Below are 12266 nucleotides of genomic sequence, written 5' to 3'. Positions count from 1 at the left end.
ATGGAAAAAATGAAGAATGTCATAGTAAGTTATGTATATAGGAAACCAGGATCCAATGTTAAAATATTCACAGAAATAATGGAAAAAATGTTTGATAAAGTAAAGCAGAAAGTCAACTATATATCTGGAGATTTCAGCATTGACCTACTAAATCCCAACAAACACAAATCGACGGAAGAGTTTATTGAAACACTGTATAATTTGAGTCTTTTTCCAACAATCACAAAACCTACCAGAATAACATGCAATGGTGCCACTCTGATAGATAATATTTTTTACAAACAATATGGAAATCAACTCTAAGTGGAATATTAATTAATGACATAAGTGACCACAAATCTTTGTGACTCATGACTGTAATTTTATTGGGAAAAAGGAGTGCAATGAGACTAGATTCAGGAGATTAAGGACTGAAGAAACTATTTCTGCATTTAGAAAGGGGTTAATAAAGTATAATTGGAAGGAAGTAAAGAAAGAAGCTGACCTTAACAATGCATATGAACTATTCTTAGACATATTTACAACTTTATATAATAACAACTGTCCAATAAAGCAATACTGTATATGGAAATATTCAGAAACACACCGGATGTCCAAAGGAATTCAAAATGCCTGTAAAAAAAAAAAAAGAATACCCTTTATAGGAATTTCATAAAATATAGAACGAAAGAATCTGAGTTAAAATATAAGAAATATAAAAACAAATTAACTACCATAATGAGGGTATGTAAGAAGGATTATTATAATAAATTACTAGAAAATAACAAAGATAATGTTAAAGGAACATGGAATACAATAAACACCATTATTACAAAAGGACTTAATACATTTAATTATCAGGAAAACTTCAATGAGAATGACAAGACGTGTTCAAATATGAATGAAGTGGTTGACAGATTCAACAATTACTTTGTTAATGTGGGTCCTAATCTGGCCAAAGACATAAAGTACACAGGGACGAATTACTCTGTGATGGACCATGTGGATAATAACCCATATTCATTGCTTTTGGGTAGAAGGCAGGGAGAAGGCAGGGAAATTATAGAGATTGTAAATAAATGTAATAATAAAACTTCCAAAGATTGTGATGACATTGATATCACTCTAGTAAAAAAAAGTAATAAACGGGATAGTTGATCCACTATATATATATATATATATCCATCCATCCATCCATCTTCATCCGCTTATCCGGATATATATCATTTAAAACAGAAGCATTTCCTGATGACAGTAGCTAAAGTCATCCCATTGTATAAATCTGGTGACTCACATATTTTCAATAAGTATACCAATAGCTCTGCTTTCTCAATTCTCAAAAATACTTGATCCGGTAGATCAACGTCTATGGCACTTATTGAGTTAGTTGAAAGATTAACAAATTCTATTGAAAATAAAAAACTATGCAGTGGGGATTTTCATAGATCTGAAAAAAGCTTTTGATACTGTTGATCACAAAATCCTGTTAAAAAAATTGGAAAGGTATGGCATAAGAGGTGTGGCCTTTAACTGGATAAAAAACTATATTGAAAACAAGAGTCAGTTTGTTCAAATGGGTAATCACCGGTCAGTGAGTCTTAATATTTCCTGTGGCGTTCCACAGGGGTCAGTTTTAGGCCCAAAACTGTTTATCCCTTACTTAAATGACATTTGTAAATTATCATATGTACTAAAATTTACTATTTTTGCAGACGACAAATATTTTTGGTTGTGGGGATAACTTGCAGCAGACGCTGGAAATGGTCACTAATGAAATGAATAAATTAAAACTCTGATTTGATTCAAATAAGTTATCTTTAAACTTGAACGAAACTAAATTCATGATATTCGTTGTTAAAATAGTAATTGATAATGAAACAACTGAAAGAGTCTATGAAAATAAATTTCTGGGTGTTGTTCATGACCATACATGATCACTCTGCTGGAAGCCACAGATTAAATATCTGTGCATAAAGATGGCCAGGAGTATTGGTATATTGAGCAAAACTAGATACATCTTGAACAAAAATACATTACAGTACTTATTGTACCATATATGTTATATTGTGTGGAAGTATGGGAAACTACCTACAAAAGCAACTTACAAAAAATGTGCGCATTGCAAAAAAGAGCAATTAGGATAATAAATCACATCGGGTATTATGAGCACACCAATCATCTGTTTTTAAATTCACATTTGCTGAAATGTATGGACATTGTTACAAATATGTTCAATCTTTGTTCAAAACTGCACAATTGATGTTTAAAGTTAAAGAAAATTATTTACCAATAATTTACCATGTAACATACATGCAATGAGCAAAGCTCTCAATCTACCGGTCAGTTTTTGTTCCTACCCTCACCTATGGTCATGAAGGCTGGGTCATGACCGAAAGAACAAGATCCAGGGTACAAGCGACCGAAACGGGTTTCCTCAGAAGGGTAGCTGGCGTCTCCCTTAGAGATAGGGTGAGAAGCTCAGTTATCCGTGAGGAGCTCGGAGTAGAGTCGATGCTCCTTCGCGTCGAAAGGAGCCACTTGAGGTGGTTCGGGCATCTGGTAAGGATGCCCCCTGGGCGCCTCCCTAGGGAGGTGTTCCAGGCACGTCCAGCTGGGAGGAGGCCTCGGGGAAGACCCAGGACTAGGTGGAGGGATTATATCTCCAACCTGGCCTGGGAACGCCTCGGGATCCCCCAGTCGGAGCTGGTTAATGTGGCCCGGGAAAGGGAAGTTTGGGGTCCCCTGCTGGAGCTGCTACCCCCGCGACCCGATACCAGATAAGCGGACGAAGATGGATGGATGGATACGTGCAATGTTTAATGAAAGAGACGGGGGATATCATCTAAGAGGTCAATGTATGTTCAAGAAACCTCTTGTGCGAACTACTGTTAAAAGCATGTCAGTTTGTGGGGTGACCTTAGGAATGGACTGAACAATGACATCAAACAGAGCCATAATATCATTCAGTTCAAAAATAGATTAAAGACATGATTACTTGACCAATACAGAAAAGAATAAACTGAAACATAGGATTGGAATTTGTAATTTAAAGGTATTGTTGTAAGTTATTGTAAGACCGAAAGATTGTATGCTGTATTTGCATATCTATTTACTTTGTAATAATATGATTTTGTGAAATAAGGGGCAGGATCAAATAAGCTATTTGCTTCCGCCTGCTCCTTCTAGAACTAATCCCTTTTATATTTTTAATTTAGTTTTTGTTTTGTTTTTTATTGTTAGATTCTGATTGTTTGTGTTTTATTTTGTTTTAATTTTTTTGTGTGTCTTGCAACATTGTTGATTGTTTGAGATAAATAAATAAATGAAATAAAAATAAATAAATAAAAAAAATGAAATGACCTGATGCTGGGATCAGGAGTAGTTGGATGTGATCTGACTGGCCCAGGTGAGGGAGAGGCGTAGTTCTGTATGCTTTCTTGATGTTAAGAGTATACATGGTCTAGTGTATTCTTTCCTCTAGTAGCACAATCTACATGCTGGAAAAAGCTGGGAAGTACAGACTTTAAGGACGCCTTGTTAATGTTCCCTGCTACAATATGTATCCCCTCCGGGTGATCACACTGCAGTTTGTTGACTATGATTAGCAGGTGAGCAAAACTTGTGCTAACGTTAGCATCAGGGGCTATGTAGACGGCAGTAACAGTCACTACATTGTGCTCTCTTGGTAAATACAATGGTCTGCATATTACCGACAGGGCTTCCAGTGAGCAGTGCTGGGCAACGATCCTGCTGTTGGTACTCCATTCATTATGCACAAAAATGCACAGTCCTCCTCCTCTGGTCTTGCCGGAGTTCATGTTTCAATCCTGCCGGTAGCTAGCTTGGCCTGTTAGCTGCACTTAAGTTGAAACTTAATGCCAGGGGTCCTTGACCATGCGTCAGACGTTTGGCGAGTAGGGAGTGAGACTGTGTTGTCCAAAACCATTTTAGCCTGTGCTGAAAGCAACACTGGTACACTAGTGCTGTTGCCTTGGAAATGACAACATCCGGTCTCAGAATATTTTCAATTCTGTTTTCTAGTGATTCTATTTTTGTAATATGAAATACAAAATGAAAACCAAAGCATATTTTTAATTTCTCTCATGAAAAGAGAAAAGAAAATGCTTGTATTTCAATTTCATATTTTGTATTTTAAAACAAAAATCAAACAACCACTAATTTTTTTTTTTTAATACCAGTTTCTGAAAGGAAAATCAAATGACCAAAAGATACACTGACCTACCCTGACCCATTAAAACATGTCATAACACACTCATACCAGTGACTTTGAGTGTCTTTGCTCATACATGTTTAGCACATACAACCCATGCGCCCCAACATGTGCAGTACATGAATTCCATCAGCAGAGGGAGGTGCTCACATTCTTCGAGCTAAACTATTTTCATTAAATCTGTTCATGTGCACAGAACTATACTAACTAACTGTATAAGTATGAATCTGTGATTGAGCTCCAAGCATACCTGTGAATTGGCACACATTCACCGTTGATCTGTTGACAGGCTAATCCAACCTGAGGGCAAATCAGATCAATTCTGTGTTACAGATCTGAATTCCATCTATGAGTGCATTACATGTGTATCCTGGTTTTGAGCTTTATCCTGGTCTTATTCAAGATATGATGTTTACATGGAACATGATACACCTGATTATTCATATTCCTGTAAACATGATTCAGTATCCATGTTCTTTCAGAGTTCTGTAGGTAGCATATCCCAACACCAGGTTTCCCAAAACCGGGATAAGGGCTGATCCATGTTCCTGAAACCAGGATATGATGTATACATGTGCAAAACATAATCAGGATACTCCAAAAACCTGATTATAACCAGGATACTAGCATGTAAATGCACTCTATGATGTGTGTTGCATTTCCACATGTCTGCTGAGTGGGCTGACAGGGGATCAGTCATTCCATAAACACCAGTGACTCCTACATACACTACTACATCATACACCTAAAACCAACTTTCTCTCTTTATCCAACATATTTGTTCTAATATGTTTTTTATATGAACAATGAATTACCTGATAGGTGTAATGGACAGTAGTGATACATCCATTATCACTAAACTGTAGTTCCCCTTAAAGTGCTCATATTATGCTCATTTTCAGGTTCATAATTGTATTTATATGTTGTACCAGAATAGGTTTACATGGTTTAATTTTCAAAAAACACCATATTTTTGCACATTGCTGCAGCTCCTCTTTTCACCCTGTGTGTTGAGCTCTCTGTTTTAGCTACAGAGTGACCCTACAGTCACATTTACGGTGGCCAACAGGGGCAAATGCCCTGCAACTTAAGAAAACACACACAAATAGACAAAACACAAGCAAATTAAGAAAACAACTTCAACAATTTGACAACACATGTGCAGCATTCAGCAAACGCGCTGCAAATACACACAACACAACCAAATACATAAACGCACTGCAAATACACACAACACAACCAAATACTGCAAATATGAAACGATGCAAAAAGAAAAGCACACAAACCCAGAAAATAAATGCAACAAAAAAACGCAGCATCCAGATTACACAACAGAAGTTCTACAGACCTCTAGAGGGAGCAGCTAGTGGAACACCTGGATTTTCGACCCCACGGAGGAGAGAGAGAGAGAGAGCAACTGCATAGACAGTAAATATTAAGTCTATGTTTGAGATATGTTTTCTCTCGTTTGGTGGGTGTGTCTCGGCTCAGGTCACAGGTGATACTCAATCAGCAGAGACCGTCTGTAAACTCGTGGTAATAAAACATTTAAAACTGCATCAGCGTTTAATGTTGACATTTGTTTAAGCCATATTACATGAGAGGGTTTAATTTTGAGGTCCGAAAGGCGCATTACTGAAGTATAGGCCTCCTCAAGTGTAATATTGTGATTACACAACAACGGTTATCAACAAAGTAAGTGATCAATCTGTATTCATATTGTGGAACAATTCACTCTTGAAATACAAAAAACAGACAGGATTTCTAGTCCCTCCCTGTTTAGTAAACCAGCCAATTTACCGTGGGATTTATCAAACTGAATAAATCCCGTACATATAAACACAAAACTGAATACATCTGCTGAAAAAGTTATTGTATTCATTAGCATGATTGCCATACTGTTTAGTTCACAAACATCCAACACACCAAAGTACAAAGACATAGCGGACCAGACACAAGCTTTTATTTTGAAAAGCCGAAGCTCGGGGACGGCACCATCCGGAGGGCATGAGACGGGAGCATAGACTGTATATTATTAATATATTATGTTATTAATAATAATAATAATAATAATAATAATAATAATAATAATAATAATAATATGAATTTAATAAACAGTCTATGGAGTTCTCCAGACTGCAGCCATACATGACTCTAATAAAAAGGCAGAGCGCTCTCTCCCCGTGGGGTCGAAAATCAAGCTGTTCCACTAGCTGCTCCCTCTAGAGGTCTGGAGAACTTCCGTTGTGTAATCTGGATGCTGCGTTTTTTTGTTGCATTTGTTTTCTGGGTTTGTGTGCTTTTCTTTTTGCATCGTTTCATATTTGCAGCACGTTTATGTATTTGGTTGTGTTGTGTGTATTTGCAGTGCATTTATGTATTTGGTTGTGTGCATTTGCAGTGTGTTTGCTGAATGCTGCACATGTGTATGAATGAAGTTGTTTTCTTAATTTGCTTAGTTTGCCAGCGACAAGCAACGAGCTTGCCGCTGCCACGAGCAAGGCGGGCCGAAATAGACAAGAAGTCTATTTTATGCAAATGCTGAGCGATGCGACAAAGCGACTGCCAATCAGAGTGAGGCAGCGTGAGGGCAGTAATTATTAATGTGTTTGAATTTCTGTCATTAATAAATATTTCATTTTCTTTTTTTTTATGGTAAAAAGAGCACAAGAGAGAGAAATCCCCACAGACTCCCTGCAATGATGCTAACTGTCATTGAACACAATGTTACTCACCTTCTTCACTGGGACAGGGAGGGGCACAGTTAGGGGGAGACTGGGGTGCTGCTGACTCATTTGTTGTTAAGTCTACTAAAAGGGGCAGGGACAATGATTTAATATGAATATCTTGCTAAACGTTTCCTGCACTGATTAAATGGTGATTAAAAGTAGGCTAACACTAGTCTGTAGCTAGCTAGCTTATTTCACAATGGTCATTAAGCCAACAGGTTAATACCACTCACAGACTATAGGCTACCCACCTTTCTTGGTGAAAAACTGGGTTACAGTTTGACACCCTTTCCTTTGTCTTTCCTCTCTCTCTTCTCTCTTTCCTTTTTTGAAAACCAGATTTTGATTTAACGTTACTTGGCATCATTGTGGTCACTGTAGTTCTGGCGCATCTACTGACTGCAACTAAACACGTCACTGAGTGCTCTAAGGCAGGACCAAACCATTTCATGCAGATAGTGGTCGGTCAATATGGATGTTTGCTTTTTGGTCACTGGGGATATTTAACTTTTACTGTCAAAAACAAGTAAAAACAAAGAGATCATTAATTTTATTATAATATTTGAAATATATATACTGAATGATGATGGTTTACTAATTTTATATTAGTTTTTAATCTATCTTTTGGGGCCCCTGTCAGTCATGGGCCCTTGGAATTGTCCTAACTTTCCCCCCTATACAGCGCCCCTGGCCATGATAGCAGCTAGGGGAGCATTATAACGTGTGTTACAAAGTGACGCACGTTCGTCACGGAAGTAAAGTAGAGCTGTTTGGAGCAGTTTGTGAACAGTGTTTTCTCTGGAAGAGAAAAAGATATATAACACAATAAAGGAAAGGGGAAAAGCCAAAAAGCATAAATTGAGCACTTTAACATTACGGAACATTTTAGCGTCTTTCGCCTTATTGTTTTTACAACCTGCATCATTAGTGTTGTTTCCAGCTGCCGCAAGCAATTGTTTTCGGGTTTAAAAAAAAGCTCTAAAAAGCTCACTGATCTAACAGCTCAACATCAAACAGCAGACAGAGAAAGTTAGCGACTAGCTATAGAATATAATGGAGCATTTAGCAGCTAAGGGGCTGGATATATTTAAAACAGCATTGACCATCTGGCAGGACATGAGTGGAAATGGGTTATATACTTAAGGGCTGGTCAAGGAATGTGGAAACAGGTCAGAAGGTGTAAGTGAGATTCTGGGGACTGGGACAGGTGGGAGAGTCTAAGGGCTTCTGTTGGATGGATGGGAAATGGTAATACAAAGGGCTGTGAAGTGGCTGGAGACAGAGGGCATATCCCAATTCCTGATTTTATACCTCCTTCGCTCCTTCGCTCCTCACTACTTGATACTCCAGTGACCCTTGTCCCTTGACTCTTGTGACCCTTAAAATCGATCTCAGCGCGGTATCTCGAAGGACGTCCCAATTCCTAAAATGCATCTCAAGAAGAGAAGAGCGATGAGGCTCACTGGAGGAGCAATAACCGAGGCTACATCAATGTATTCTTTGCAGAAGTCTTCACCTGTGGAAAGGAGAGGCGTGACAAATAGAGAAAGAGATTATTATTATTCTTTGTTTTATTATTTTGTTTTCTTTTTCTTTCTTTTTCTTTTTTCTTTTTTTCTTCTTTTTTATATTATTGTTTCAACGTACCCTTTGAGGGACATGCACATAATTGTTTATTATTTGCAATTATATCATAATTACCTGTTCACTTGTATTATTATACCTGATGTATTTACTCCTTGTTGCTGTTTATATATATGTTTGTTCTTATGCTTTGGCAGCACGTGTATTTTTTTTGTCATGCCAAAAGCAAACTGAAATATAAAAATGTGTGCTCCTGATTTGTTTTTTGTTGTTGTTGTTTTTTGAAAATGAGACAAACTCCCATATCTCTACAGTAAAAACTACTATACCTTGAAGAAGAAAAAGAAACAAACATTAGGAGGAGAAAAAAAACACAAAGGAAAAAAAGAAAATACTTGCTGAACAACTGACAGAAACCACCAACTGAGTAAAGAGATTAGAGCTGGTTACAAAATAAACACGCAATGAACGACAGCATTGTTAAAACATTTTTAGTAAATATCCTTCAACAAATGCCTTATTTGACAAAGATGCATTTAGTAGTTTTTGCGTATTTACTCTCTTCCAAATAAGTATGTGATACCAGTGATAATGCTGCAAAGTAATTTGGAAGGTCATTTTATCTTCAGTTATGTAACTACAGTGTTGGTCTGTTACTGCAGGATATGTGTTACATTTTCAGGATAACAGCAACAGTCTATCAGTACAACATTCCACTTCAACAAATGTATTAGTATGAAATTGTTGGTTGAGTTTTGGAGTTTAAACAAACAAACACAAAATATCCACTGAAGTCACTTTAAAATATCTGTTCTTTCCCTTGCTGCACATTCTATTTTTTACTGTACTGCAGGTTGGAATTCTGCACAAAGAGCTTAATTCTTTTAGGACGCAGCTCCTTACAGATTAAATGTTTTCAACATGGAGGAAGCTCTGCTCTTTTGGCTGCTGCTTCGTTCAACCCACTGTGAGGTAGATGGCTAAAAACTGCTGGCAGTAGCTGCATGTTGTGTTCACACCGTCAGATCTAAAGGGGGAGTTCCTCTCGTTCCCTCCCTCTCTCCTCTCTCTCTCTCTCTCTCTCTCTCTCTCTCTCTCTCTCTCTCTCTCACAGCTCAGCATCTCCACTCTCATGCGTGAATCCACTGGTCCACTGATCCTGCAAGAGGTGAGTCATTCTCTCATGAGTCATAATAGATTTTACCACCTCTTTCCATTTTTAACATTCATTTTAGTCAAAAATGTTTGTTTTTTTAGAATAGCTGGCTAGGCTTCAAGTGTGGGATTTCATAGTGGCATCATACTTGATTATTATTTTTTTCACTATGATATTTGAATGGAAAATTCATGTTAGTCTCTGGTATTAAATACAGAGTTTGCAGTGAACCTGTATTTTCCATGTCTTAAACTCGTAACCAATGAGGTATACATTTATTTTAATAGCTTTTGTCTATAATGGACTCAAAGCTGTGCTGCATGTGTGTTTAAAAACAACTGCCAGACATTTTATCTCAATACATCATCCTCCAAGCTACTTAGTTAACAGTCCTGATGTCTGTTGAAAAATTAGGTCACCGTGGCAATATGCATTTATTATATTGGCTGTAGCTATGATTTGCTGTACTGTAGCTATGATTTCACAGCGCAGATAGAGCCTCAATCAGAAAGAGCCTCCCTTTGAGCTGCTTTGCTACATCCTATGGAAACAGATAGGTCCAGATGCTGCACAGTCGTGTCACACTGTGTGGCACAAAAACAGCACTTTATAGATGGCGCCCCCATTGTGCAGGAAATGCTTTTCTTGTTGTCGCTGTAATAATTGTCTGGAGAAAATATCATTTTCTCACAAGGATTAGTCACCACACTGGCAAAGCAGCAGCAATGAGCATCACTTAGTGCGAGACAAGGAGCTGGTTCCTGATAAACACATCTCATGCTGGGGGAACAAAAACTCGCCTTATATCAGTTCTATTATTTGGTGTGCAGTATATGCTTCTTTCTGACATCTGCTGAGGGTGAGGTGTGTGGCAAGTCACTTTGTTAAAGCTCATGTAAATAGTGACTCATAAGACTCAGCTGGCTTTAACAGAGCATAATTGGAAAACAGCTGCACAATATGTAGCACACAGAAAAAGGATCGGTTCTCAATGGGTGTCCATAGCACCCTTAATTTTCAGGTAATTAATTCAAGCATTATAATGGCAGACATACACACAGGGATTAGCCAAACATTACCATCTGGTAACCAACAGTTTCACAATTGGTTTTCAAGAAAAAATGCTATATCATGATATATATATATATATATATATATATATATATATATATATATATATATATATATATATATAAATATCATGATATAAGATTACATAAATTCTATCCACACTCCTAGTCCTTAGTGGATCTATGTTTGTTTTATATTTTTGTGGAGATTTGGACACTATATCTATATTTACTGCTAGATTTACTACTTTTAGGGCCCCAGCATCGACCAACAATCAGAAAAAACCCTACTGAAATTGCTCAATTTCTTCTTCTTCTTATTATTATTAGGGCCCAAGCACCGACCAACGTCCAAGAAATATGAGCCCAATTGGTCAGATGCTGTAATTAAGGCTTAAAAACCACACACCATAAGCCCGATTGACCTGAAATTTGACACACAAGTCTAGCTCAATCTCCTCCTCACCTCCATAATGCATGTATAGGTCCTGTTTGTGCAAGTGTGTGTACTTCGGGTCATGTGTAATGTGTAATATAAACAGAGTGTAAAAATGTAATTTTCACCTCGGGGATTAATGAAGTATGTCTTCTTCTTCTTCTTCTTCAATCTGCTTTACAAAAAAGCCTCTTTGACTATACTAAAGTCCGCCATTTTAAATTTTTTTAAACACATTTTTAACATCTCCTCCTAAATCATAGCTGTGTCCCAATTCAGGGGCTGCATCCTTCGGAGGCTGCATTCGTAGACCGATTGCGTCACACCACTGCGACCAAGGCTGTCCCATTTCATTTAATTTCGAAGGCTCCTTCAAATGCGGTCCACAAATGCGGCCTCCTTTTACAGAATTCGGAGGATCCAACTGGTGTATTCTTCGCAGCCTCAGGATTCCCAGCATTCATTGTGGCATTCAGGAAAAAGGCAGCTGACAAACGGCTATCAACCGTAAGTTAACTTTCCCCCCACAATTTTCGTTTTATTTCCTCATTAAATTCACATCTGAGAATGTATTATGCAAGAAAATAATTGTGTAGATGTTGAATATAGGCAGTGTTATGAAAATTGATGGCGAACAAAAAAATTGTCCCAAATTTGCTTTGGAGTTGAGGATAAATTACCTGCTAGCTCTGCGGGGGTAGAAATTATTGTATGTTATGTATTTGAATTAGATTTATATTCCAGTTTACAAGTATTGTTTGTATAACGGTTAACGTTATTTGCTTTTCCTTACCGTTACAAAAATACATATTTTAGAGTTTCTGTATGGCAGATAAATAAACTTCACATAAAGTAATAACGTTATTAGAGACAACAGCTTATAAATGTTAATGTATTTATCGGGTTGTATCTAATCTTAGTAATGTTAATGGCTAAAAATAAACTTTGATTACGTGAACTGTATTATTTTGCTAAGCTGCTTGCTTTAGTGGTGCGAAAACAAAACTGAATTTGTTGTTTTGTTTTAGGGAGCAAGGAGCGTACTGCTCAGTTTATAAAAATGAGGTCAGATAATGACCAT

The sequence above is a fragment of the Sander vitreus genome, chromosome 6 (assembly GCF_031162955.1).
Source record: "Sander vitreus isolate 19-12246 chromosome 6, sanVit1, whole genome shotgun sequence".
NCBI lineage: Eukaryota > Metazoa > Chordata > Actinopteri > Perciformes > Percidae > Sander > Sander vitreus.
Note: the sequence above shows the minus strand (reverse complement) of the source record.